The following is an 11051-nucleotide window of genomic DNA, read 5'->3' on the forward strand; positions in this document are numbered from 1 at the left end:
CTATTTTCTGCACATTCCAGCACATAAAATAAAATATTTTTTTGTGTTTACACTCACTCTTTCAAATAGATGCAAGTAAAACACAGCAGAAAATAAATAAAATCAAAGACTAGCGGTCCTGTTGCTCTATTTTCACCTGTAAAGCAGGACTGGGGTAGGCGGAGGAGGTTTACCCTGGTGCAGGTGTGCCGCAGCGGTCAGTGGAAGAATCCGCGAGTTTCTCTGTGAATTTCACATTACGTCGTAGTACACTCGGTGCTTGCTTGGAAGTTTAGGGGTTTTTTCGCTGTAAAAAGAAGTTTTCTTCCCACGCACAACGGACACTAATGTTTTTGTCACTTTTTATGGAATCAAACTCAAAATAAGGTCAGTACTTCCACGCTTTGAACGCTGCATGCTACACTCTGTCCCGCACTCGATATATTATGATCTGCAGACAGCTGTTGTCACGAACGTCGCACTCGCTTACGTCACTGTCATGAGACGTTCTCGCAAAATATCACGGTTTTAGTAACGCAGTAACGCAGCGTTCCTACGTGAAAGTAACGGTAATCTAATTACCGTTTTTGCAATAGTAATCCCTTACATTACTCGTTACTTGAAAAAAGTAATCAGATTACAGTAACGCGTTACAAGTAACGCGTTACTGCCCATCTCTGTGTTTTAAATGAATAACTTTTGCATTTAAGAAAATCTGTGACATGTATGACTTGAACTTGGGTCCACAGCTGACCCGTTCAACCTCCAAATTCGTTGGAAGTGAGGTCTTTTTGCATTTTAAAAAAGTGTAAAATATTACTTTAGTGTGCACAGACATGACTCCTGAGTTCATCAGAACACACAGATCAAAATTCGTGTTCAGTAAATGAATCAGAAACACAATAAATGGCAGTTTATAACTAGTTAATGAACTGCTGTGTTGGTGAAACACTCATAAACTGCTGTGATGCTGCATTGTGTATAAAACCAGACAGGAAACAAATAATATTGACAACTATTAACAAAAATTTCATTTAATATTAAATTGAGACAAATATTTCAGAGCCTGAAATTCTGACAATACATACTCAGTAGACATTCTTGCTTTAAACATACAAGTTTATATGCTGGAAAAAGCATAGGCCTGATTTATTTGTGCATATCCTTTCTAAACTCCGCTCCAGGATTCCCTATTTAAAGCATTAGGATGTTTCTGCTCCGCTGTAGTCCTGGACTGAAGCTGTTTTAATTCTCCACAGCTGAACTCCACTGAGCAGCTTCAGTATTAAAAGGGATTTCAAATAAAACTCATGAGCCAAGTCTGCTGTATTCACTTACTAATGTTAACGGTCGTGCCTCGGGAGTGGCTGACACAATATTTGACGTGAGATGCCAAGTGTGAGAAAGTGTGTTTTGTGCTCCTCAGGGTGTGGAGGTATTAAACCAACTGGCTGGATTGGACTGGAGAGCCTGTTGACTGACGGGCCAGAACAGATGCACAGGTACACACACACACACATTATGTACAGTGCATGATGATTCTGTGTTTGCCTTTCATGCCTCATTTTTAGATTGTGTATGGTTGTTGGTTTGCCATTGTGGAGTTTCAAAAATATTCTTCCTGTCTAAGAATATTGGAGGCTTAAGCAAAAACATTTTTATTAATGAGTTTTGCTCAATATTACCTTCCTTACATCATATTTGACCACAGCCACGTTCTTCCTATACATCCCATGAGGCATGAAGCAATAATGTTTAAGTGAACTGTAAATGAAATGTAGAAAATCAGCGGTTTTTTGAACATCAATCAGTAAATAACCATAATTAAGGTACTAATTAAGTCACAGACATTCAGTGTAAACTGAATGTATACCAGTCAAGTAAATTTCATTTAACCAGATCCCATTAAATTTAGCATTTCACATTGTATGTGTGTAACAAGGTTACATGTAAATCTACATGTAATTAAATGAATTAAAGTGAGCATTGAACCGAGGTATAAACATGTGAGTGAACACTCAGTGCATCATGGGAATCCCCGCTCATCATAGGGATAAAGTTTTGTTTACAGTCTCTAGGCCTGTGTGGGCCTAAATTAGCTATAGAGAACAAACCAGTTTTTGCACTAGCTTACTTACCTGTTTTTGTTTATTTCTGCTCTACAGCATATTTTAGCACAGGTGTCTATGTATATCTACAATTGTGGCTGAAATACTATATCCATGAATATCTAAATTGCTCGCTTCAGCCCTGAAGTTTTATCCTGAACTAAGAATGAGCCAAAATGTCATCACTAACTGCGATTACCCATAAAATTCCTGTGCACAAAACCGACACACACAGACACACACGCTATTTCCCAACAGGTGCAGAAGAAGATCAAGTTGCAGCACTTTTTCTTCCTCCCTCCTCCTCTTGTCCTTCCCGCCTCTCTCTTTCTCAAATTAATGCCAGCGAGAGCGGCTTTAGAGACATTTCTGACGTGCTTGTGTATGTGTGCGAGGGGGTGAGGAGGAAGGATGGGGGGTTGCTAATAACCGGGCAAGGTACACTAATCTCCGATGGCAACATTTGGTTTACCTTAAGCTGGAGGGACAGCTGTATTAAAAGCAGGAATTATCCTAATCAGTTCAAACTCCATCCTCCTCCCTCCCCACCTCCCTGCTTCACCTCTTTGCATATAAAACTTCCACATTAGGCTTAAGAGTACAACGGCTTAGCTGCTGTTCGCCCTACATCTGTCTTCCCTCTGTGACGACCAATCAGAAAGGTGGATGGAGGGATGAAGGGAGGGAGGAGAGACGGGGGGAGGGAGAAGGTGGATCAGAAAAAATGAAAGATGGAGAAGAGTGGAGGGGAAGACAGTATAGGAAACAGGAGAAGTAAAGGGGAAGGAGGGAAGGAAGGGAAAACAGAGTCGAGGATACAAACATGGAGAGTTTAGTGGTAGTTTTGAATATCTAGTTGTATCTTTTACTCGTTTTACAGTTTGTGTGGTGAGTTGTTGCAAATAAAGGCATGTGAAGTCGTGATATTTTCTAAAGAGAACCAAGTGGTTTTTAATGTCTAAACACGAAGAAGTGACATATTTGTTATTGATAATGTATTTAAAAATCATGTAAGTGACGGTGAAAATTTTGAACTGCCTTGGCTAGAGCTTGGGGTCTCTGTCATGAGAAAGTCACTGTGAGTACGTCATTATGACTTTCTCCTACACAACCCCTCCAAACTCTAAAAAGCCTTTTTAATCAGTGAAATTTGCATAAATATGAAAGCAGACTGATGAAAATTGTGCAACACAAATCTATAGATTAAAGGTTGTGACTATATAATGAACTACAGTGAAACCAGGTTCCGCCCATTTGTCGTTGTCAGAACCTTTTTCCTATTTGCCTTTTTTACTTTTACAGGTAAATAATGTTTGTTTAAATACTACGCATGCTGTGTTTTGCGATATTTGTTTCATTAATCCTACAGTTGTGTTACATTGTGCTTTATTTACCTCTGTGTCAAACAATGAATATTGCACCCATGACACTAATAATCCATTGTGTTGATGGATTAATCAGACACGTGTGAAATTTAAGTGTTTCGCTCATCTCAGTCAATGTCTCTCCAAAAAGTCACAGTAACTGTTTAAATTTAATTGTTAGATATGTAATATCTAAATGAATCTAATTACTTAACATGTACATGCCAATGTTGTTTTTGTGTAATAAAGATATTACTATGCTTGTATTGCCTTTTCAAATTCATCATCCATTCATATTTAGTGATGAGTGAAACAAATTTCCCATCTTGGATACAAATTTTTGTGACTGTAATGTTACATACGGGCTTACAATAATCATTAGATTGAACAAACAGGAACATGGAAATATTAAGTTCACAGGGTGATGATGAATTCGAAACTCAAAAAAACTGTGTTTTATCATGCATCTTTCTTAAAACATATAGATGTAAATAATGGCTGCACGTGTGTTTATTGGGCAAAGTTTCATTCAGATTGGCTTACCGGTTAAGGAGGAGATAGAATGTATGCAGACATATAGACACTGATCGGCTACATATTAAATATAGCTTATGTGAAAAGGTTGGTGAATAAAAATGAAATTCTCTGAAGAGGAACAGAAATATAATATGGCAAGTAAATCACCGCATGCAAGAATCTCATGCCTGAAAAATGTCGAAATTTAATGCATGAAACAAATATAAAGACCATATTTCCTGATCTGTGCTTGCTACTATTTTAAGTTGGGCTGTTGCTCTTTTAATTGCACAAGCTCTTCCTCTGCAATGCTTTAAAGGCACATGACTCAGAGTAGCACAATAACTTGTCCTAATATGCTGGAATATAACAGGAATGGATGCAAAAGCACATTAGTTGGTATTTTATTTAGCAGATTTTCTGAAAAGAATGTCGTGCGTTTGAATTGAAACTCATGTATATTTTACAACTATTAATGGGTCAATTTTTTTCTTTACTACAGCATCCTTTGGTGGTTGAATTGACGCCCTGGCATTGGCGTGAGCACTGAAAAAGGAGCATTTTGCTTGTGCTTCTCTACAACTCTACATTAATGGAGAACACTGGTGCATAATTACGTCATTAAAGTGACATGTACTCACACCATGACTCTTAAAATATGAAAGTATTGAAATAATCCATTTAAAATTCTAAGGAATGCATAAATCTTCACCTTCAATACTTTTGTATTTTATCTTCTATTCTGACCTACTTTTAGGTTCAAATGTTCACAAATGGGTTTACGTGTAATTAATTTATATACGTATTAAAAACTTCCCATTTTAGTAATTTTTTTTTTGGCATTTTGATTAGTTCAGGTGCAGTAGGAAGCAAGATAAACTAGGCCCTTAAACAGTTTTTCTGCGTATGAGGTATGTGTATTTCAGACCTGCTCTGTAAACAGCTTCTATCTGGCCTTTTTTTTTTTTGCCTCTCTCCGAGGCCCTCGGCACCATAAATCCGACTGATTACTCCGCACCCCTTTTGCTTGACTGAACCTTCACAATCAGCCGTGGCCGCCAACAATGAGGCCCTGATGAATCAAACATCCATGGCATTAGTTTCACCTTGCTGCCCCTTTCCCATGCGCCACCGCCTCTTTGTCAGGCCCCGGTTTGATGAGAAGGACTACTGACACTGGCTGCACCTATTGATAGACAATTCTGTAAAGACAGACCTCAACAGCCCTACCAATCCGCAAATGCTCCTCCCTCTTCTGCACCCACCACAATTCTTTTACCCCCCAAAATAGGCAACAAACCTTGACTGGTGCACCAAAACCCCTGATGTCTGGTTTGCAGGAGGCCTTGTGTTTAGTTTTGAGCTTTTCGGGTGCTTTATTGCACTGTCCCAGTATTTGCCAGACTTTTATGAACTGCCCCTGCAGTGCACACAGGCAGCACTAAACACATTAAAACTTAATAGATAATGATAATGGACTCGGAAAAGTAGTTTGGCAGTGAGGCATTGCTTTATATAAAGGCTAAACAATTCAGCCATTAGTAAATCTTAAACCCAGATTTCTTTTCCAACTCTAATAAAACCAACCAGTACTTGCCCTAAAAAATAAAGCAAAGTAAAAGTAAAAAATCAAATCTTACTTCATTAAAAGAAAATGCAACATTCAAAATTGTACCACAAACCATAGATGTACACTCACCAAAATTTGGTGTAAACAACATGAAAACATGGATTAATTCAGCCTTGTATCAAAAGTTCAGGTTGCTGCTTGCTAGATTTACACCAAATGTTGTTATATGCTATAATTTAAGTACTGTACATGGACATGCAGTGTCAGAACCAGTTTATGCCTTTATCCCATAATCCACTAATGGTGCCCATATTCCAACACTTTAACTGTTTCTGGCTATGGGAATGCTGGGATAAAACCAAAAGTGCAAAGTTTAGGTGGGAGCTTCTCTCAGTTCATGGACCTCTTTTGTTTGAACCTCCAGCCCCATTTCCCTCTGATAAAAAGCACTATATACAGAACTTTGAATGTGAATATAATGTATATTTAATACTTGTGTGGTTTCAGTCAGACACCTACAATAAGTGGCAACACTGATGGGTTGATAGATAGAGCTAAGTACTGCAACAATTCAACCTTGGCTTCCAACTTATTTCATACTTCCTGTTCATAATTTTTTCTCCTTAGAATAAATCCAGCTAATGTTTTCTTTAGTTTGGTGAACTTTGTCACCACTCATTCCATACTGCCTGACAAGTTTAAATATTTATCACCTGCGTTTTGTAAACCATTTAATTTGGTTATTCTTATTATTAGCTATCAGTTTCAGGTGGTAGCCTGTAGTTCTAGATAGCTATTTTCACAATTTATTTATTTTTTGACTGTTTTTTAATCAGTTTGAATGTATTCCTTTTGCCTGTATATTTCCACAGCTTTTCTGTTATGTGTAGTTTTCTCAAAAGCTTTTATGTCTGCTCAAGTCCAGTTAAATATGTTGTCTATAACACAGGTGTTTTTTCTACCTGGGTTTCCTCCTCAGGGAAAATGAAGTCTTCGCTTGGTGAAAACCTGATTTCAAACAGCAAGTCTTTATTATCCTCTGCAGCCGGCACAGAGGTGAGTTTCTATACGGGTTTAAGTGGTCCTCTGCCTGTTTCTATGGTTTGCCTATACCCTGTGCAGCAGGCAGCTCGGCCATGCTGCGCCATCGTATCACTAGCAGAAGATCAAACTCTAAATGTACTGTGAAACTGTTTGGGGCCACTAACAGCTAGCACACAGCCTGGTGGAAATGTGTGTGTGCGGGGAAGCGACGAGAGCGAGAGAGAGGGAGTTGCTATAACGCTCAAGGCTGCTTCTAATGAGAGAGAAAGAGAAACGGCGTTCACTGTGAGCAGCGAAAGCTCATCCAACGTGCTACCCACAATGTTTTATTCATTGAGATATATTTGATTATATTTGAATTTAATTGACATTTGGAGATAAATGAAGAGTTTCGTTCCAAAATGAGACATCCACTATTTAACAAAATTAACACCTCTTCTTAGAAAGTGATGACTGGCATGGAAGTGAAATCATATTTAAAGCCTCTTGTTAATTGTATTTATTACCTGAGGATACATTTTCTGAATAATAGTGAATATCGCGATTGTTGAGAATCGGTTAGTCTTTTTAAAATCTGTTATAGAAAGCAGCAGTATATTTAAAATAAATTCTCCAACTTTGCCAACAGATACAGCAATAAAAAGAGCCATTCTGCATACCGAGTACTCTTTTTTACTACTTTTACTTTTGGCAGCTGTAATGTACACCTATGTACCTACTCAAAGATCTTTAAAATGTACTCACAGCCAGTGAGCTATTATTTCAGTCTTTTAAAAAATACATGAAATGTTTTTACGTAACATGACTTTTCCATATTTTATTACCCCCCACACTGAAAGTAGTAGCGCTGATGATATAATAGCTTGTTGATTTTTAGTTGATCAAATTGTGCCTAAACCCGAGTTTATGGTAAATACATTGCAGGAAAGAAAGATACTGTATATGGGACATTCAACATTACTGTGAAAGTTAGTTTGGTATTGAAATAAAACACAATTTATCCAAGAGAATGATAAACTTAACTGACTAATTAAAGTTGGTGCCTTAATCTAACAAATAGTTGAGTTTTGGCCCCTAAACCTAGCTCCCAAAGAAGTAGATATTGGTGCTTAAACCTCATTGATTGGTTCAGATTAAATGTCTAAATCTAACTAAGTGGTTTAGTTTTGGTGCTTCAACCTCATCGAGTAGTTTTGTTTTTGTGCCTAAAATTAACCGACTAGTGTGGCTTTTGGTTCATAAACATAACCTAGCAGTTTAACCTCAGTGATTGGTTTGGTTTTAGTGTCTAAACTTAGTGATTTAGTTTAGGTGCCCAAACCTAACCAAGTTGTCCAGTTTTGGTGATTAAACTCCATCGATTGGTTTAGTTTTCGCATCTAAACCTCACTGAGTAGTTTGGTTTTTGTGCCTAAAGTGAACTAGTTTAGCTTTGGTTCATAAAGATAACCTAGTTCTTCCTGGCTAGGTTTGAGAACCAGTTATGGTGACTAATGTATCCCAGTGGTCTAGTTTAGATGCTTAAGATATGGCCCTTGATGCTTCGTAGTGTGGTCCAGTTTGGTTTTGTGGTAGATGAACTGGTTCAGGATATCTACATCACAAAGTTCTGCTTAACAAGTCCTCTAAAGTTACAGAGGTCTAAAAGTATTGTATAAGCAGTAAAACAACTAGTATAGGATATACTTGCTCAACAGCTCAAATGTTTTGACCTATAGTTTGTCCTTTGCAACATGATACTTGGAAAAGCTTCAGGGTATTTTCTCTTTAGAGAGAACTAGGCTTGCTTTTTGCACCTATTTCCAGATTTTATGCTAAGCTAGGCTGAACAAGTCTCGGCTCCAGCTATGAACAGATATATTGAGCTTTAAATATTAACAAACAAAGTAATTTGTTAGAAATATTGAGGTTTGACCCTTTTAGTCAGAGGTTCAGTCATATTTCTTATGACAAATTGTATCTGGCATCTTATGTGAAAGAAAGGTCAGCAGGTACATTCATGGGAGGCTAAACTAGACAGATATTTCAGGACATCTAAAGCCACCTTTGTGCTATTATAAAATGATGCCCAGTCTACATTTTTTATATTTTCCAATGTTCCATAATGTATTCGGCAATTCATCCACTATTTTCTGTGCTGCAGTTTGAATGTTTCAGAAACAGCGCAGGAAACATTTAACAATGTTGCTTTCATTTGATTTGATTTTTTTTCTAACCATATAAATGCTGTCTTCATTTCTGCTTCTCTTCCTCTTTCTTTACTGCACCTCTCTAATTTCTGTATGTGTGGGATAAATCAGTCATGTTTCTCTCTTTCTCTCTCTGTCTGTCTCTCAGTAATTTGTGTTTCCTTTCCTCCCGTGGAGGCGCTCAGCAGGTCGCTTCACATCTCCACCGTTCCGGATGGAAAAGAGATAAAACACAGGTAAATATGCAGGGATGTGTTCAGTTGCCCAGGCGGTGTGTGCGTGGGGGTCGGCAACTAGTTAGGAGGTAATATAAGTGTGCGTGCATGTAGACTGGACTTTGCCGAGTTTGTATGTGTGGTATGGAGTGAGGGTAACAGCCTGTGCTTTTTTCTCCATCTACAGTATAAAGAAGAGTTAAGCTTCGTTAGTAAAACTACTACTAAAATGAGAAATAATGTTAGTGTAACGCAGTATATTTGTTTTTAGTCTTCTTGTAGTCCAAGTTTTACCTGTTTATCGACTCTTTCAGCTGAACCAACAGAGGAAAAGATGGGTACCTAAGACACCAAAGATGATTTAGGTTAGAAACCTGTTAACTAGTCATAAAAATGTAATCTATTCTTGTTTTTTCTTTTTTCCATTACATTCAGCATGACCTTTAAAGTATTTCTACTGGAGGAATGTGATGTAAAACACATTGTTTCCATTGTGCTTTTCTGCTCTTACTGACTATTAAAGACTGATAACAGTAGGGATGTCTAATTGAGCAGTCTTAGTATCTAAACGCAAGCAAATGGTTGTGGTGTTTTTACCTAACTTCCATACCTAAACCTAACCAAGTAGTTTAGTTTGGTGGATAAACCTTAACCTGTAGTTTTGGTGTATAAAGCTAATGTATTAGTTTACTTCTAGATATTAAACCTAACCAATTTTTTCTACTCAAACATCTACACCTAAGTGATTGGTTTCTGTTAATAAAGTTAACAACGCACTTTGGTTTTGGTGCAGAAACCAAATGTATTAGTTTTCTGTTGGTGAGTAAACCTAACACAGTAGCTTTGGTGAAAAAACATAACCAAGTGTTTTTGCTTTGGTACCCAAACCTAATTAATAACTTCGCTTTTGGTCCCTAAACCTGACCGAGTGGTTTTGTTGAATAAACCCTGTGTGAGTAACAAAATGACTTCCTCTTCCACCAGCCGCTCCAGCATCCAAATTTGGACTTTTCGACCCTGAAAGCATAAAAAAAAAAAATCACTTCCTGTTACGATATACAAATCATATAAGACTGGGCAAAAAATGATAGTTATATAAATAGAGGCAAATACCTATGCAGGAACATGAACCTGTTAAACTTTTTTATAGAAAGTGTTAGAAGTGTTAGTTAAAAACTGCACCATTATCAGAAGCTGAAGAAACCTTTAAAGCGCCCGTGTATCCCATCAGAACTATTTCTTCTTCATGTTTACTTAATGTTTTGCCACTATAAACTTTTGACAGTGTTAAGTTCAGTGTGTCACCTTTGAGCATGGTGCCATGAATGAAGACTGCAGTTCAAACAATAGCCATTGAAAAACAATGTGACCGGGCTCCTTTATGGAGAGCCTTTCATGTGTTTAAACGCCATAAAGGTCCTGTGTGGAACCCTGTGAAATGGTACTTGGCAGCAGCAAATGGATTGTTGAGGCTTACATTCGGAGCGCTGTTTTGAACAGTTTCTGTTGCATGTACGCAGACATTTGGAGTTTATCCATGGAATGAAAAAAAAATCCCTCTTTGTTCGGGATGATGGCTTCCCTTCAGTCTCAACATGTGTCCAGCCCAGTGAGGTTTAAATCTGCCCACCTGTCCACACACTAATCCTCCCAGCCTTATTACAAAACTGTGCAATTAATTAAAGGCTCAATCGCCGGGATTAGTAACCTACATTCAACCTGATACTCATATCAGTATCTACAGAAATGATGTTTGCAGGGATTTAGGGAGGAAGAAAACGTTGAATTCAAATGTCTCGAATAACATAAAATCCACAAAATGAGTGTGAACAAAAACAAACCAGAGGTAGGTTTCATGTAGAAGCACTGCTGTTCTCGTTTACAGTGGCATTACAGAGATTAAGATTATCTGTGCTGTATGTTTACAGCATAATGAAGCAGGTCTGATATAATGACCATCAAATCTGGATTAGGTCATTCACAGCAGAGGAGGGAATTTATTCCGGTGATTATTGTGAGCGGGCTGAGCTGCACGACAATCCCAGGCCAGGCTGACGTATGCCTGA

The 11051-nt window shown here is 37.9% G+C and overlaps 1 long non-coding RNA gene across 1 annotated transcript; it reads left to right on the forward strand.

Annotated features, from left to right (window-relative positions):
- Positions 1-1265: 1265 nt before the first annotated feature.
- On the forward strand, positions 1266-9324 carry LOC109196872 (uncharacterized). Its single transcript, XR_002058212.2, has 4 exons — positions 1266-1481; positions 6517-6593; positions 8919-9006; positions 9300-9324. It is a non-coding gene; the product is annotated as an uncharacterized LOC109196872 (long non-coding RNA).
- The last annotated feature ends 1727 nt before the right edge of the window (positions 9325-11051 follow it).

This window comes from Oreochromis niloticus, linkage group LG23 (assembly GCF_001858045.2).
Source record: "Oreochromis niloticus isolate F11D_XX linkage group LG23, O_niloticus_UMD_NMBU, whole genome shotgun sequence".
Classification (NCBI taxonomy): Eukaryota; Metazoa; Chordata; class Actinopteri; order Cichliformes; family Cichlidae; genus Oreochromis; species Oreochromis niloticus.